This window comes from Megascapheus bottae, unplaced genomic scaffold (genome assembly GCF_031878675.1).
Source record: "Megascapheus bottae isolate mThoBot1 unplaced genomic scaffold, mThoBot2.hap1 HAP1_SCAFFOLD_139, whole genome shotgun sequence".
In the NCBI taxonomy this organism is placed as follows: Eukaryota; Metazoa; Chordata; class Mammalia; order Rodentia; family Geomyidae; genus Megascapheus; species Megascapheus bottae.
In genome coordinates, this window is record NW_028327705.1 from 87,174 (window position 1) to 103,069 (window position 15,896).

The 15,896-nt window shown below is 46.3% G+C and overlaps 3 pseudogenes; 1 reads left to right on the forward strand and 2 right to left on the reverse strand.

Moving 5' to 3' along the window:
• Positions 1-420: 420 nt before the first annotated feature.
• Positions 421-1,201, forward strand: LOC150039476 (Y-box-binding protein 1 pseudogene; annotated as a pseudogene).
• A 1,486-nt stretch (positions 1,202-2,687) lies between these two features.
• On the reverse strand, positions 2,688-13,917 carry LOC150039477 (uridine phosphorylase 1-like; annotated as a pseudogene).
• On the reverse strand, positions 6,774-10,176 carry LOC150039478 (N-lysine methyltransferase KMT5A pseudogene; annotated as a pseudogene).
• Positions 13,918-15,896: the final 1,979 nt, after the last annotated feature.

Below are 15,896 nucleotides of genomic sequence, written 5' to 3' on the forward strand. Positions count from 1 at the left end.
TAAGGAGACGGCAACCAGGCCAGCATGCAAATGCTGCTGTCTTCATCTAGGAGATGCTACTGTGGGCTACAGTCCCTACCAAGTCTTTCACACCTATCTGGAGGTCTTCCCTATATTCTGGTGAGGTGGCCATTGCTATCCTCACCCTGTGTGACCCTGCCAGCTCACACACCTTTCCAGGAGCTGAAATGTTTTAGCCGATGACACATCTGTCAGGCCAAGGAGGGAAATGTGGCAAAGGCTGAGGGTACTTCCTGCACAGCTCCTCTTTCCATTCACACTGTGGCTCTGCCCTCTGCACATGGTATCCTCAAGCCCAGAGAAGCTGCCTTCCCTCCACATTGTGTCCTTGTTCTCCCATTATCAGGATGAGTGAATCATCATAAAGTAGAGGCTTGCACAGTGAACTCTATTAAAGTAATGAACAATCCGACCCCCGAGAGCCCTGAGCAGCCCCGCCACCGCCGCGGGCCTAGTTACCACCACAGCCCTGGGGGAGCCACAGCTGCCACAGCTGGCCCCGGTCACCATCACCTCAGCTGGGAGCAGCAAGGCAGAGACCCAGCAGCTGCCCGAGGCCCTGACCTCAGCACCAGCACCAGGGCAGCAGGGCAAGGCCGTCAATGTGCAGCCGACCATAACCATTATAGACGCCATCCACCTAGTCGGGGTCCTCCGCGCAATTACCCGCAGAGCCTCCAGAAGAGGAGCATGGGGAGAAGAAGGAGGGATCCGAGAGTGCTCCCGAAGGCAGGCCCAACAGCGCCGGCCCCACCGCAGATGCAGGTTCCCACCTTACTCCATTCGGAGACCCTCTGGGCATCGACCACAGTACTCCAACCCTCCTGTGCAGGGAGAGGGGATGGAGGGTGCTGACAACCAGGGCACAGAAGAACAAGGTGGACCAGGGAGACAGACCACAATTCCGCAGAGGCCTCCTCGCCAAAGACAGCCTAGAGTGGGTGGGAATGAAGAGGATAAGGAAAATCGAGGAGGTGAGACCCAAGGCCAGCAGCCACCTCAACGTTGGCACTGTAGGTACTTCAATGACCGACAAGACGCCCGGAGAACCCTCAACCACCAGATGGCAAAGAGAGGAAAGCAGCCGATCCACCAGCTGAGGATTTTTCCTCAAACCGAGGCTGAGCAGGGCGGGGCTGAGGAAAAGCCGGCCTACCATCTTTACCATCATCCGGTTTAGTCATCCAAAACGAAGACATGAATGTGAAATTCCAGCGATAAGAAATGAACAAAAGATTGCAGCTGGAGACCTTAAGTGCTTGCTTTTTGCCCGTTGACCAGATAACTAGAACTATCTGCATTATCTATGCAGCATGGGGTTTTTATTATTTTTATCTAAACACGTCTCTTTTTCGTAATGTCAAACGTGTTTTTTTTTAAAAAGCCTGGTTTTTCTCAATACACCTTTAAAGTTTTTAAATTGTTTCATATCTGGTCAAGTTGAGATTTTTAAGAACTTCATTTTTAATTCACAATAAAAGTTTACAACTTCATTTTTCAAAAAAGTCAACAATTTGCAAGCACCTGTTAATAAAGGTCTTAAATAAAAAAAAAGTAATGAAAAATCAAGGATCTAGTCAAACTTTTCGTTGGACGTGTGTGTGTGTGTGTGTGTGTGTGTGTGTGTGTGTGTGTGTGTGCTAGTCTTGGTGCTTGAACTCAGAGCCTAGGCACTGTTCCTTTTGCTCAAGGCTAGCACTCTACTTCTTGAAACACAGCTCAAAGTTCAGGGGTTTTTTTTGATGGCTAATGGAGATGTGTCACCTGCCCAGGCTGGCTGGAAACCAAGATCCTCACAACTCAGCCTCCTGAACTGCTAGGGTGACAGGCGTGACACAGGGCACAGACACAAGCTAAATTTGAATAGCAGTTGCATTTTATTCTTGCATAGTCTGGTACAGTATATTAAGCAGCCCACAGAGGCTGGAGCTTAGACGACCATACTCTCACTCTTACTAGTGGGGTCGCCCACTCTGGACTGTGGCTGTCATTGTCCCGTGTTTGCTTCAAAAACTGACCTTCCAGCACTTGTCAGATGTCCACCCATCTTTCAATAGGACCCCACACATGGACTTCTTTCTCGAGGGAAGACATGAGAACTGAGAGGTTTTGTGTCTGGGACACAAGAATGTAGACTATTGTCTTCCATAACATTTGGGTCTCTGCCTCGTATTTCTCTAGGAGATCGTGAACTGAATGGAACTGCTCTGAAGGGAAGAAGCAAAATGAAATCCTGTTCGTTCATGTCTAGTATCTCATGTAATCTTGCTCCACAGTAAGCCATCAGTGGGAAATAAATGAACACATAAATCCACCATCTGACATGTAAGTCATTTTCTTTATGGCATATGTTCTTCCAAATTAATCAAAGTAGGATATGAAATAGAAATTGAACACTCAGGTAATCCCATGTATGGAGACACTAATTTGGAACCAGAGATTGAGTGATCTGGAGACCAGAAGGATCACACTTCAAAGGAAGCATGGAAAAAACTTTAGTGAGACCCCTGTCACCTTGAAAAAACTAGTTGAGTAGGGACTTGGATGTCTGCTCTGAAGTAGAATGTGATCTCAGCCTCCTAAAGCATGGGCCACCAGCCCACACTCAAGGAGACATTGGAGATCCATTAGAATGGACAGACCTGGGGACAGCTTGTCTCTAAGCCTCAGGCTTTTCCCAGACTCTTCTTGAAGAAGTAGCTCACCAGTGCTGTGGCCTCTGCTGGTACTCAGCAAGCACCTCATGAGGGCTGCTGATCTGGACTCCTGTAGGTGTTCCAGGAGGTTGATGCACACCACTGCAACTGCCAAACACAAAGACCCTGTCAACCCCAAGGGCCAGATCTCTAGCTTCATTCACAAGAATCAGACCAAGCAGGGAGCTGGGAGCCTCAGCCTGTGCATGCCCTAGGCAAGTCTGCTATGTCCACTCTGACTCAGGAGAGGATGGGGGATGAAGCAAGCAGGGAAAGGCACCATGGTTGGCTCAGGAACTCTAGAAGCTTTGCCCTTACAAGCATCACCTTGTCCTAGGTCTCATCCACCTCTTTCCTCGCTTCTAAAAGAAAAGTCCTACTAGGCCAGGGACAGTGGCTTACACCTGTCATCCTAGCTACTTGGGAGATGGAGATGAGGAGGAAAATGGTTCATAGCCAATAGGGTAAAGGTTTAAGATCCTGTCTCAAAGGAGTTGTGGGGTTTCAGGGCTACACTCCCAGTTACAAGATAGGTAGAAGATTACAATGCAAAGTGGCCTGGCCAAACTCCAGACTCTATCTGAAATATACACACAGCAATAAAAAGGACAGGAGCATGGCTCACTTGGTAGCGCACCTACATGGCAAGACAAGGCATCAAACTCTGAGTTTATACCTTAGCCTATCAGAAGGACATAAGTTAATGTCTGAGCCAATTGCAAGGCAGGCTCTCACCTGTTCTGTACACCCTACAAGGCAAAGGTGATTTGACCAAGAGAAGACTACGGGGACACCAACGATGCTGTCACCATCACACAACATTTTCCCCAAGGCTGCAAGGGTATCAGCTCGGTGTGACACTGACCTGTGAGCCCAGTGCATAAAAGCCCAAAACATAGATTGGGGTGGGGTAGGAAGAGGTGGCCTGGACTTCAGGATTGGCCAGCAGAGCAGAGATGGTGGAAGAAGGATGCCCAGGGGCCACCATGTACATGCTTACAACAAAGGCCACACATATTCCATATGGCTGCAAACAGCAATGATTCCATCTCGATGTTTCAGATGCCAGATGCGTGGGCAGCTTGAAGGGAGGCCTGCTTGTCCATTTCCATGTAGGAGCAGAGGGCATCATCCAGGCGGCCTCTTCCTGCAGCACAGACATGGGGACTCTGTATTGTCAGCTGCTGCCACACAGTGGCGCTCTGCCCACACCCAGCATGGACGCAGGGGTGGCTCCCCAGCTCCTGCCTGCTCCTAGCATGGCTCCTAGCCACTGCTATCTCCACCAGGAAAAGGCTGAGATGGGGTGACAGCCAAGGTGCCGACAGCTCACCCTGGACATCCTTAGAAGCAGAATCAGGGCAAGGAGGGGCTCTTGAGTCTAGATTTCACACACACACCCCCCCACACACACCATGTACCTTCATACAAGTCCAAAGTGCACATGGTGTTTCCCACCACAGTAGTGAGCTTGCTCAGGTCTGCAGCACCAGCTCCTGCACCAGCTGCTCATCCAGGTTGGTACTTCAAATGACCCAATTCCCCAGGACAAGGTGCTCAAACTCCAGCTTGAAGCAGGCATCCACTGCCTGCCTGGTAATGACCATGGCGCCAGCAACAGACCTGAGGAAGAAGTAGATGTTCACAGCTGTGCTGGAGGCTCAGGCAGGGCACAGCACAGATCAGGGAGAAAAGACCAGGATCCATCACAACTCGGAATCCTAACAACTTAGGAGAATGAGATAGGACGATCGTCATGCAAAGCCAGCTGAGGCAGACAAAAAAACTACAATGGAGGTGGGGCTCGAGTAGTAGATTGCCATCCTGAAGAAAATAAAAAGCCAAGTGAGAGTTCAAGACCCCTCTATACAATGAAATGAAAAATAAATGTAACATAAAACATACATTTGCGTAAAGCATAACAATCTACACCATGTATACATCATATAAGGTATGGTGGGACAACACTGAAGTAAGTCAGTTTATAGCACTCTAACACCAAGTCTCCCTCATTTGCTATAATCAGTAGAAACCTTGGGCTCTCCTAGCAGAGATTTACCATAGAAGAAAATCTAGAGACATTAGACCAAATAGTATAACACTAAATGTAAGGACCTCCAGGAGAAGGAAACAAAAGCCATATAATGAGTGACTGTTATCCTTAATGTACTATGTTATCACTCATCTCTTTTGCCATCCCTTGGTTATCTCATATTGGTACAATATTTCATCTTGTTATCTGATATATTCTATATGTGCTTAATTGGTTATTTGAAATTGGATAGGGAAGGGGGGAAATCAAGATAAGCGGGGGGAGAGTGGGAGGGAAATGGGGACCATGTCATAAGAAGGGTATCAAGGTTTGCTCAATTATGTACTTTTTATCTGGTGAATATAATGTAACCCTCTATTAATCACAATAAAAATAAAAAATAGCCTGTATCTGTCGATTAAGTCCATTTGGTTCATAGTGCCATTCAATTCTGATGTTTCTTGGTTCATGTTTTGAGGCCAGGAGTAGTCTGGGTATCCTGCCTGTTAGAGACTGAGGTATCACCACACCCCACTAACACTAGGTTGGATTAGCAAATGCAGTGCTATTTGCTTCATTAGTTTAGATGCACCAACATGAAAAGTACATGTGTGAAAATTGTTACTACTTCTTTTTTTTTGCCTGGCAATAAGTATTTTAATTTTTTTTCATTTTTATGATGACAAATCATTTTCAAGTTTTATTTCCTTTTTCATTTGCTTAAGTACAAAGTTAAACCACAAATGGGTACAATCAAGCCATTTCATCTCATTTACACACCCTTGTCGGATCCTCCTCCAGTCTGACGATCACTGACCAGGCTCGCGGGGTTGCGGGGGAAGACTTTCTTAGGTAGCACCGTGGTGAGGTCCAGGGTGGGGGATCGAGGACAGGGCCACTCCTCATACCTGTCTCTATTCACATTTACCTTGGTGCAGGGCAGGCAGGAGCCCTGGCCTGGAGTTGAGCAGTTCGAGAACTGGTCCCCACTGGCAGGGGAGGAGGCAGCCTCCGCTGCCTGCTGTCACCTGTCACACTGCGAGAACACCTGAGCTTACCCTCAGTCCTGGGCCACGGCTGGTGGTGGTAGCCAGGGCGGGAGTCCTCGGGTCCCGCTTCATTTCCTGGCTGTGTTCTCAGGACACAAGGCTCCTGACAGGCAGAAGGCTCCACAGCAGGCTGGGAACTCCAACCGAGCTCAAGGGGGCGGGTGGGGCATGGCTAAGTAATTTCTGGTCCCACTACAAAACGTTATTGTTGATTAGAATAGAGTACCATCTCATTCTCCTCTACAAAAACAAAACAAAACAAAACCAAACCAAAAAAAGAAGACCCCAAATGAAACAAAAAACCGCAGCCACTTCACTCACTGCAAGACCTATAAACATGGAAGTTGTTTTCTGTGGATTTTTGAATTTTTTTTCAGCTTTTATTATTATGATTTCTTTAAATTAAACTCAGTGTTCACATTTCTAGAAAGAGCCCCGTTTCAGGAAGGCCTGCCGGGGTGTGGAGCAGTGCCTTTCCCCGGGGCCTCCACCCTGACGCTCCGAGGCCAGGGCCTGGAGCAGTGGCCTCTGGGGAGGCGCTTCGGGGCCAGCCATGCTTCTTGCCAGCCAGCGCTGTCAGAAAGCTTGAGAAAGCAGAGGGGAAGACTAGCTTACTGTGAAACCTTTTGAAAAAACATTGCTACTTCAATGTGCGCCTGCCGAGACACGAGAACAAGAGCTTGGAGACGTCCCGTCCAAGCCAGTTTCGGGCGCAGGGCCCTTGCCTGTTCCGGGACAGGGGTGGGGCACGCACGCCCAGCTTCCTAGTTCATGTCTGACTCTTCCTTCTAAAACCTGTGCTGAGTCCTGGACTGCATGCACGGGAAGCACAAACGTTCCACTTGTATGCAAAAAAGATACAAAACAACTAGAATATAAAAGTTTGGAAATATAAGGCCATCTGTTCAAGTCCACTCAGGAACCTGTAACAGATATTAAATACTACAGTGAGAAGGCATCTTAAAGTACTTTAAAAAAAAACATCTGAAGTAATCTGCTAAGATTAAATGTGTAAAAAAAATCCCTTCCCTTTGAGGGCACTTAGTCCTGGCAGGAGGGTGTTGCGGTCAATGCTTGAGCCAGGAGTAGGCCTCAATGGAAGCTTTGCTGCGGTCGCCATCGTCATACAGCAGCTCCTCCCCCGCCTCGATGTCGCGGGAGGCCACAAGGATGAGCTGAGGCACGCCGGCAATGTCGGCAATGTCGTGAAGCTTGGTCTGGCAGTTCCCACACTTGCTGTGATTGATCAGTCTCCCCAGGCGATTTGTCTCTCGAGTGGCGTCCACGCAGGAGGTTTTGCTCAGGTACTGGAAGTAGTACATGTAGCAGCCGGTGGAGGGGTCCTGTGCGTACAGCGCCTCTCTCTTCTTGGCGTCAGTGATCTCCATGAGGTCCCCGTGGTACTCCACCACGAAGTCGCCGCGGGAGAACCGCCTGGTGGCGATGACACCTCTGCCTTTGCCATCAATAAGGTCAATCTATGCCTTCCTCCTTCCCGCTGTCAATGAGCTCGTCTATCCTCCTCCTTTCTTCTGACTGCAGCTCAGCTTTGCTCTTCCTCGAGCTCCTTCGAACAGGGTAGAAGTCTGTGAGTTTTCGGTTCTGTTGTGTTTTTCCTTGAGCTTTTTTCCGAGGAGCTGTTTTCCCTTTCCTGCTGCTGCTGCTGCTGCCACTACCAGTGCCACCGCAGCGCCCCAGGGAAGGGCCGGCAGCGCACCACGGCGTCCCCTTCTCCCATGGCCTGCGAGCAGGGCCTGGCACCCGCGAGGCACAGCTCCTGGGCTGCCCAAGCCAGGGAAGCCTTGTTACTACTTCTTAAGAGATCATTTTCTTTATTAATCTGAAATGATGTCCCCCTGTTTCCTTCAGTTTGTCTCTTGTAATTTTCATATTCCATGTTGTGTATGTTCAGTGTTTGAAATATAAAGTATCGAGTCCTTCTTTTTTCTGATCTTGTCTGATTGGTATCCTGAAGGCCTCCTGTAGGGATCTCAATGGAAAACTCACTTCACCTGGAGAGTCAGATACCTGTCCCCAAACAATTGAGAACACCCACTGAAAAGGAAAACTGTTTATATTGCCTCATGGTTCAGGTCAATGTATCTGTTGGCTATATTGCTTTGTGCACAGTACATCAAGAGAGTTGAAAAAGAGGCATATGGTATATTGTATATACTTTACTTGTTTAATTGAAATAGAGAAGGAATGGGGAAACACAAAATGATTGAGTAGGGATTGAGGGAAGAAAAATGAAAAAACAATATAGGAAGGGGAATCAGTGTTCAAGAAGTTATGTACCCAATGTGTGATGAATGTGACATTAATCCCCCAACCATCTGACAATAGAATACAATTAAAAAGGGAGACCTGGGACTGGGAGTTTGGCCTAGTGGTTAAAGTGTTTGCCTAGCATGCAAGAAGACCCGGGTTCGATTCCTCGGTACCACATACATAGCGAAAAGCCGGAAGTGGTGCTGAGGCTCAAGTGGTAGAGCTCTAGCCTTGAGAAAGTCCAAGGACAGTGCTCAGGCCCTGAGCTCAAGCCCAGGACTGGCAAAATAAAATAATAAAAATAAATAAATAATAAAAAGGGAGACCTATATACCTCACAGTGTCAGGAAGATAGACAAGGAGACAGAGAGAGACAGAGAGTAAGACAGACAGACAGACAGACAGAGAGAGAGAGAGAGAGAGAGAGAGAGGGAGACAGAGACAGAGACAGAGACAGAGACAGAGACAGAGACAGAGAGAGGCAAATACAAGACCCCCTCATCCCAATATCCCATTTAAGGGCACACTCACAATGACCTAATTTCTTCCCTTACTCCTCAATTACCCCAGTACTGAGGACCAGTGGAAGAAAATAGACCTGAGTTCAAGCATCCAAGAAAGCATTGGAAAAACTTAATACCATGTGTTCATGGGCTATATCAGGTCCATCATGGACGTATCGAAGAAAATTACTCCAGAACTGACTCAGGCTCACGACAAGCAGCAGAGGGGAGAATCCTAGGGAGTGGAATGGCATCATCACTGCTTGTATTTTCCTCAGCAGGCCATGCAAAGGTCTATGACATAGAGTCCGGGAAAGGACCTTCAGATATTGGCCTGTCAGGAAAGTCACGACAACAACAGTGGGTCCAGCAGTTGAAAGGAAAAGGAGATGTGATACACAACAGTGAAAATTCATTATAGAAACCAGGCGCCAATGAGGAACCACTGTACTAATAGCTTCTCAGGGGCTGAGATGTGGAGACGGAGATTCCAAGCTGTCTCCAGAAGAAAAGTTCCTGAAACTCAAAGGTCAAAAAGAGAAGAGTGGCTAAAGTGACAGAGTACCAGCCTGGAGCCAAGAAGCTCAAGGACAGTGCCCAGAACCAGAATGTAAGCCTCACAACTGGCACCAGGAAAAAACACAAACATTAACCACTTCATATCTGTCTTCCAAGCTCCACTGGAGGCATAAATAGGATCTTCCCAGTCCAGAGGTAAGTGTGGATGAGAGGGCATGAAGGGACAGGTGTCCAAGGAATATCATAGGGCCTGGAAATGATATCACCTTTCCAATCTGAAATACAGTGTCCCCTAACCCACTGCTGATAGCCACACATTTGGAGGAAATCAAAGTTTCCTAACTCCATCAGACAGACGTGCGTTAGCCAGGCCTCAATCTCAGGGCCCTGTGAGAACCGGCTTGTGGCTGTAGACTGAGAGACTCTGTATCAGTGGTCAGAACATATTGGGCTGAGCCTCAGTGCTTTTCTGTTGGCAGCTTGGGACAGGGTGGAGTTTAGCCCTGAGGCCTGTCCACTGGGCATCCCATAGAATCTTTATGGTTCCTCAAATTTCCATTGCCTGTTCTATCTCTTACAAGTCACCAGCTTAGTACACTGGAAATTGTGGTTACAGGGAAACAGGACTGGGCACCAGGAAGCACAGAGACCATCTGTATCTCCTCTAAGGTGGTGTGGCTGCTGCACCAGGTCTACCTGGGGAGAGTAGTATTGAACAGTTGCTGAAACCCTGAATGGATGAGTTCATGCTCAGGACTAGCAAGTGGTGAGAAAAGAGGTCATCTGGGGATGGTGTGTCAGAAGGAAGGGCTCAACTGAAGGGACCTCCAGCGATGACCTCACTTCCTTCACAGTGGAACTTAGAACCTTGGTATCCCGGCACCCACAGTCAACACAAGCCCCCAACTGCTCACTTGTGTGGCTAGCAGAGGTTCAGGAGATGTTTGCCTGATTTTTCACAAATGGGAGAGGCTCGGGCCTAATGGAAGAGCACAGAGGGTGCCTGGCCCACCTGTGTCCAAACAAGTCCAGGCCTGGCCGTGGACACTTCTGGAGATGCTCTCATTGGACCCCACAGGTGACATGGGGAGGTTCAGGGCAGTGAGAGTCTAGGGAGCTGAACATATCTAAATCCCCTGGTCATTAACAGCTCTCCTCTCCCTGTGTGTTTGTCTGTGTGTGCATGTGTGTGTGCTTAGGTGTTTGTGTGGTTAATAATTTTTAAGTAATTCACCTGACCCTATGTTTGCATATTCCACGTGCCTTTTTCTTTTAGCACAGAGCTATTAAGTATGCTTTTGTCAATAGTCATGTGCATGCATACTAAATGAATGACAAACAAAAATTAGAGATATGTACTCATATTCATTGACTCTCTGGGTAATCCCCACTCCAGTAAACATGTGATGACACACTACTCAGGAGGAAGATTAAGGAGTATGCTTGGTCTCAAAAGGGAAGGCCAGGTGAAAGTCATCCTAAGGGAACACAGATACTGCCAGGCTTTCCTTTCTCAGGTTAGTACCATACTGCATATGACACACGTTATTATGATACTTGGTGGATACTTGGACATGTAACTCTCACAGAATTTCCTCCATAGGCTGCCTTTGAATCTCCTTCACATCTCAGACTCCAGAGTAGCTAGAGTGCAGGCATGAGCCACTGTCACTGAGCCTGTTTCTTTCATCTTAGAAAAGGAATGAATGAAATCATGACAGGACGATTGATTTTTGGATTGTTTGCTTGTTTGTTTTTCAGTTATGCATTGAACTCTAGACCTCATTTGTAAGATAGACAAGCCATGAGCCTGTAAAACTTAATCACAGTTCATTTTTCAATAAGTGGACTCCTCGTTAGTACATTGTTGAATATGGAGGATACTCAATGGGATAAGAGTTCCTTGATCCAATCCTCCTTATGAATGGTGGTCATCCCATCGGCATGAGGTTCAAGAGACCCGTGGTCACCCACCCACGCAGGACTGCAGCCTCTCAGAAAATGTCACTGGAATTGCAGAGAACATACACTGGACTTACATCACAGGGTATTCCATTTAAATGCTCAGGGCCGGGAATGTGGCCTAGGGGTAGAGTGCTTGCCAGGCATGCACAAAAACCTAGGTTCAACTCCTCAGTACAACAGAAACAGGAAAACCTGCAAGAGGTGCTGAGAAACAAGAGGTAGAGCCTTGGCCAGATTCTCTAGGAAACACCAGCCCCAAAATAACTACTCCAAAAAGCAGGCAGTGACCCTGTGGCTCAAATGCTATACTAATAGTTATAGGAAAATATAAAGTTTAAGGACAGCTCTCAAGCATACATTTAAAGATATCCACACTGGTAAAACAAAAGCAAAATTAGATTTGGCAATTCAGTCAAGGCTTCTGAGAATTACTTGCATATATCCATAGAAGAGAGAGATGCACAAATATATAAGTATATATAAGTGTGTGTGTGTGTGTGTGTGTGTGTATGTGTGTTCTCAAGAAACTCAAGGGTATGATGTAACACAGTGGAGATAGAAAGCAGCTGCTCTATGTAGTTGAGAGTTACAGCATCCCTAGATCTAATGACTCTCCTCAGTGTGTAGGCCCTTCCACTGTTAAACAAGCTTCATTCTTGTACAGATGTTCCATGTCATATGATGTCCTGTAATGCTGACTTCTATGCAGTCCAATAATTGCTAGAAAAGTGATTTCACTGCAGAAAATGGACAAACATATTTCTGAATTCAAATAATGCCAATGGGGCTAATAGGCCTGAAAGGAGTATGTCACCAGATGACCATGAAACTCACATTCAAGAAGCTGCACACAGAACATTCTCCAGCAATGATCCACTGCTAGGATACACAAATTGCCTAAACAAATACTAAACATGCACATCATTCCTCATATCTGGCTGAATGTGGGGTTTGTATGAGGTTGCACCATAAAATAGACTTCTGATCCAAACCAGTGGATACAGATAATGAAGGACACTGCATATTAATTATGGGAATGATCTAAGGGGAAAACACCCAAGAAGAGGTAAATAAACATTGATGCACAAACCCATGAATCAACTATGTACACTTTAAAACAGTGTCTTGAGGCTACCCAAAGACGATGGCTCTGTTCAACAATAGATGTTAACAATCTACTCTCAGCAAAGTAAATGTTAACCCAACCAAATCATCTGTGAAGACCAGGCTGAAACATAAGACAAAACAATTACCCCATATACTAATCTGTTTGCCATATAGATAGATGATAGATAGATAGATAGATAGATAGATAGATAGATAGATGATAGATAGATAGACAGCTATAAACTGATGTATACATGTGTTAAACAGTAGGTATATATACGTACTCAGAAACATATCTCTATGAACGACACTGTATAGAAAAACATTTTTTTCTTGTGGGGTTTTGCTTTTTCTGTTTTCTTCTTTCGTTTTATACTCTTGTTTCGGTGTCTATCTTGGGTAGGAACATAGAACTCAGGACAAAAGTGTGAAAATATTCATCAGTGATGTTCAATAGACATTGTACTGAAAGACATCTAGACAAGTCACATGTAGAAACAGAAGTAGGAAACTGATAGTTTGCGGAAGGAATGACACTGGACAAAAGGAAAAGAACTCAATCCATGTCCTATGTAACTGTAACCATTCTACGCATCTGTGAAAATAATGTAACTTCTTTACATAGGGATAAAAACCACAGTGACAGCCTGGTTGGTGCTGGTGGGAGGCTGAGATCAGAGGATCATGATGCCTGTGCAGAAAAGTCCCCATGAAATGTTCCTGCCACATAGCCACTGAAAACTCCACAAGTAGCCATGGGGCTTAAAGCTGTAGCACTCTAGCTTTGAGCAAAAAGAGCTCTAGAACAACATCCAGGTCCTGAGTACAAATTCCTAAAGACAGGAAGGGCAAGGTTGAACACCTTGACAATACCCAGGTGCTCATGGGATCCACGCTATGTGACCGCAGCTGGGAGAGCCTGCGGGCTGCATGGGGTCCTCTGCAAGCTGGCCGCCTGCAGGAAGGAGGGGCCCAGTCCTCCACCTCACTCCTGAGGGCAGATGTCCATTCAGTCTCTCAGGCCCCTGCCAAACTCTCTAGGAATAAGTGGGAGAATGTGGGGGGAGCGATGAAGACACCAGGAAGACAGCAGAAGCACACGTGTGTCCAGGAGCAAGTTAGAAAGAGGTCCCTGTGGCTGGAGAGACATGACAGAACACACATCCCAGACCAAGAAATGGCCGCACAGGTCCATACTGAAATACAGTGTTCCCCAAACCCACTGCTGACAGCCACAAAATGAGGAAGTCACACTTCCCTTGCGCCCACACTCAGGCATGCTCCACCCAGGTGTCAATCCTCGGGTCCCAATAAGGAAGGGGTTGTGCCCTGTGTAGACAACAACTGTGTATCAGGGACAGAGCACTTTGGCCTGAGCCTCAGTGATTTTCTACTTGCAGCAGGGCACCTGGAGAAACTTGACCCTGAAGCCTGACCACTGGGAACTCCATACCATCTCTCAGGAATCTTCATCTTAAGGTTTCCCTTTCATGTCTTAGAAGACAAGTGAGGAGCAGAGTGGGACTTGAGACAAAAGGGGTTTAAGTTTGGGTCCCATGAGGCTGAGAACCCAATTGTGTCTCCTCCAGAGTGCTGTCTACTCCACACAGGTCTACCATAGAATTGAAGTGCTGGGGTAACACTGGACAGCTGTGTCCTGCTCAGAGCCAGCACAAGGATAGAGAAGGGGACCTTTGGAGAGGGTATGTCAGAAAGAAGGGGTCAACTGAAGGGACCTTCACAGATGACCTCATTGCCTTCACAATGGAACTTAGAACCTTGGTATCCCAGCACCCACAGTCAACACAAGGCTCCCATAACTCACTTGTGTAGCTAGCAGACGTTCAGGAGATGTTTGGCAGTTTTTCCTCAAATGGGAGGGGCTCAGGCCTCATGGAAGAGCACAGAGGGTGCCTGGCACATGTGTGTCCAAACAAGGCCAGTCCTGGCAGTGAAAACTTCTGGGTCATTGGACCCCACAGGTGACATGGAGGCCCAGGCCAATAAGTGGCTGGAAAGCCCACCACATCTAAGTCTCCAGTCATTACCAGCTCACCTTTCCCTGTGTGTATTTGTGTGTGTTTGTGTGTGTGTGTGTATGTATGTGTGTGAGTGTGTGTGAGTGGGGGGGAGAAAGACAGACAGACAGACACAGACACAGAGAGAGGCATACAGACAGACAGTAAGACATAGAGACAGAAGGACTGACAGAGAGTGACAAGAGAGTAAGACAGACACTGAGAGAGACAGGAAGAGAGATACAGAGACAGAGACAGCAAGACATACATAGTCAGAATTCTCTGTAGTGTTGGTTTTGTTGCAACATATTGTTGCAGCTTTTCCCTGGAATGGAATGTTTTTATTGTTCCCTCAGTTATGAATGAGAGCTTAGCTGGGTACAGTATTCTTGGTTGGTAGTTATTTGACTTAAGGGCATGACATATATGCTTCCAGTCACTTCTTGCTTGCATGGTCTCTGCTGAGTAATCTGGGGTGATTCTGATTGGTTTTCCTTTATAGGTTACTGAACCCTTTTCCCTGGCTGCCTTTAGGATCCTTTTTTGGTTTCTACTGATCCAGTTCGGATTACGATGTGGCGGTGAGATGTTCTTTTCTGGTCAGGTCTGTTTGGGGTTCTAAAAGCTTCTTGTATCTGGATGGGTCTGCCCTTCTGGATATTTGGGAAATTCTCTGAGATGATTCCCTGAAGTATATTTCCAATACCATTGACCTCTTTCTCCAGACCCTCCTCAATACCAAGTAGCCTTAAATTAGGCTTCCTAATTGTATCTTGGACCTCCTGAAGCGCTCTCTCATTTTTCCTAGATTTGGATTGACTCATTTTCTGTTCTTTCTCTATAATAACTAAATTATCTTCAGCCCCGGAAATTCTCTCCTCTGCATTGTCTAACCTGCTATCAAAGCTATCTACTTTATTTTTCATCTCCCTTGCTACTAATTGCTCATTTTTGATGCCTTGCATCTCTTCTTTTATATCATGTATGGATTTCTTTAGCTCCTTGATTTCCATTTGAGTGGTTAGCTCAGTAGCTTTATTTTCTTTGAACATTTGCTGGAGTTCGGTCACCTTTTTATTTGTGGATTATATGAATTCATCCATCTTTCTTTGAACAGCCTTTATTATGGCCTCCTTTATGGCTTCTTCTTTTTTACTTATCACCTTGTTTATGGTTTCCTCTTGTTCAGCTATGGCTTCCTCCCTTATCTCTTTCTTTATATTTTCACATTTTTCATTAATGATGTTTATCAATTGCATTTGTACAGCACTTGGAAGACTCTCCTCTAGGTTTGCCAGTGACTGTTCCATTGGCTGTTTACATTGGGTGGGGGAGGTGGGAGATGTTGTTTCTTGATTTGACATTTTTCTTGAGTTTCTTGTTCCTCCCATTTGAAAATGGGAGCAAGATTAATACTAAACACGATTATAGTTTTTCACATATAACCAACCTAGACCTCTGTAGCTGGCAGACTCTAGATGTTCACAAGTTTTGATTGGTGTTATCACTATTTCTTTTTGTGCAGTTATGGACTAGTCTGATAAGCGATTTATATCCCAAACAATAAGCCTCTCAATCCAATCTCTATTGTCTTTAAGTCCCTCTGAGTCTAGAGAATAATTAAACACCTAGATATACAATGTTGCTCAACAGCCATCAAGTGTAGATCCATGCAGTATAAGGGTTGAAAGAGGAGCAGAGGTCCAGAGATAGAA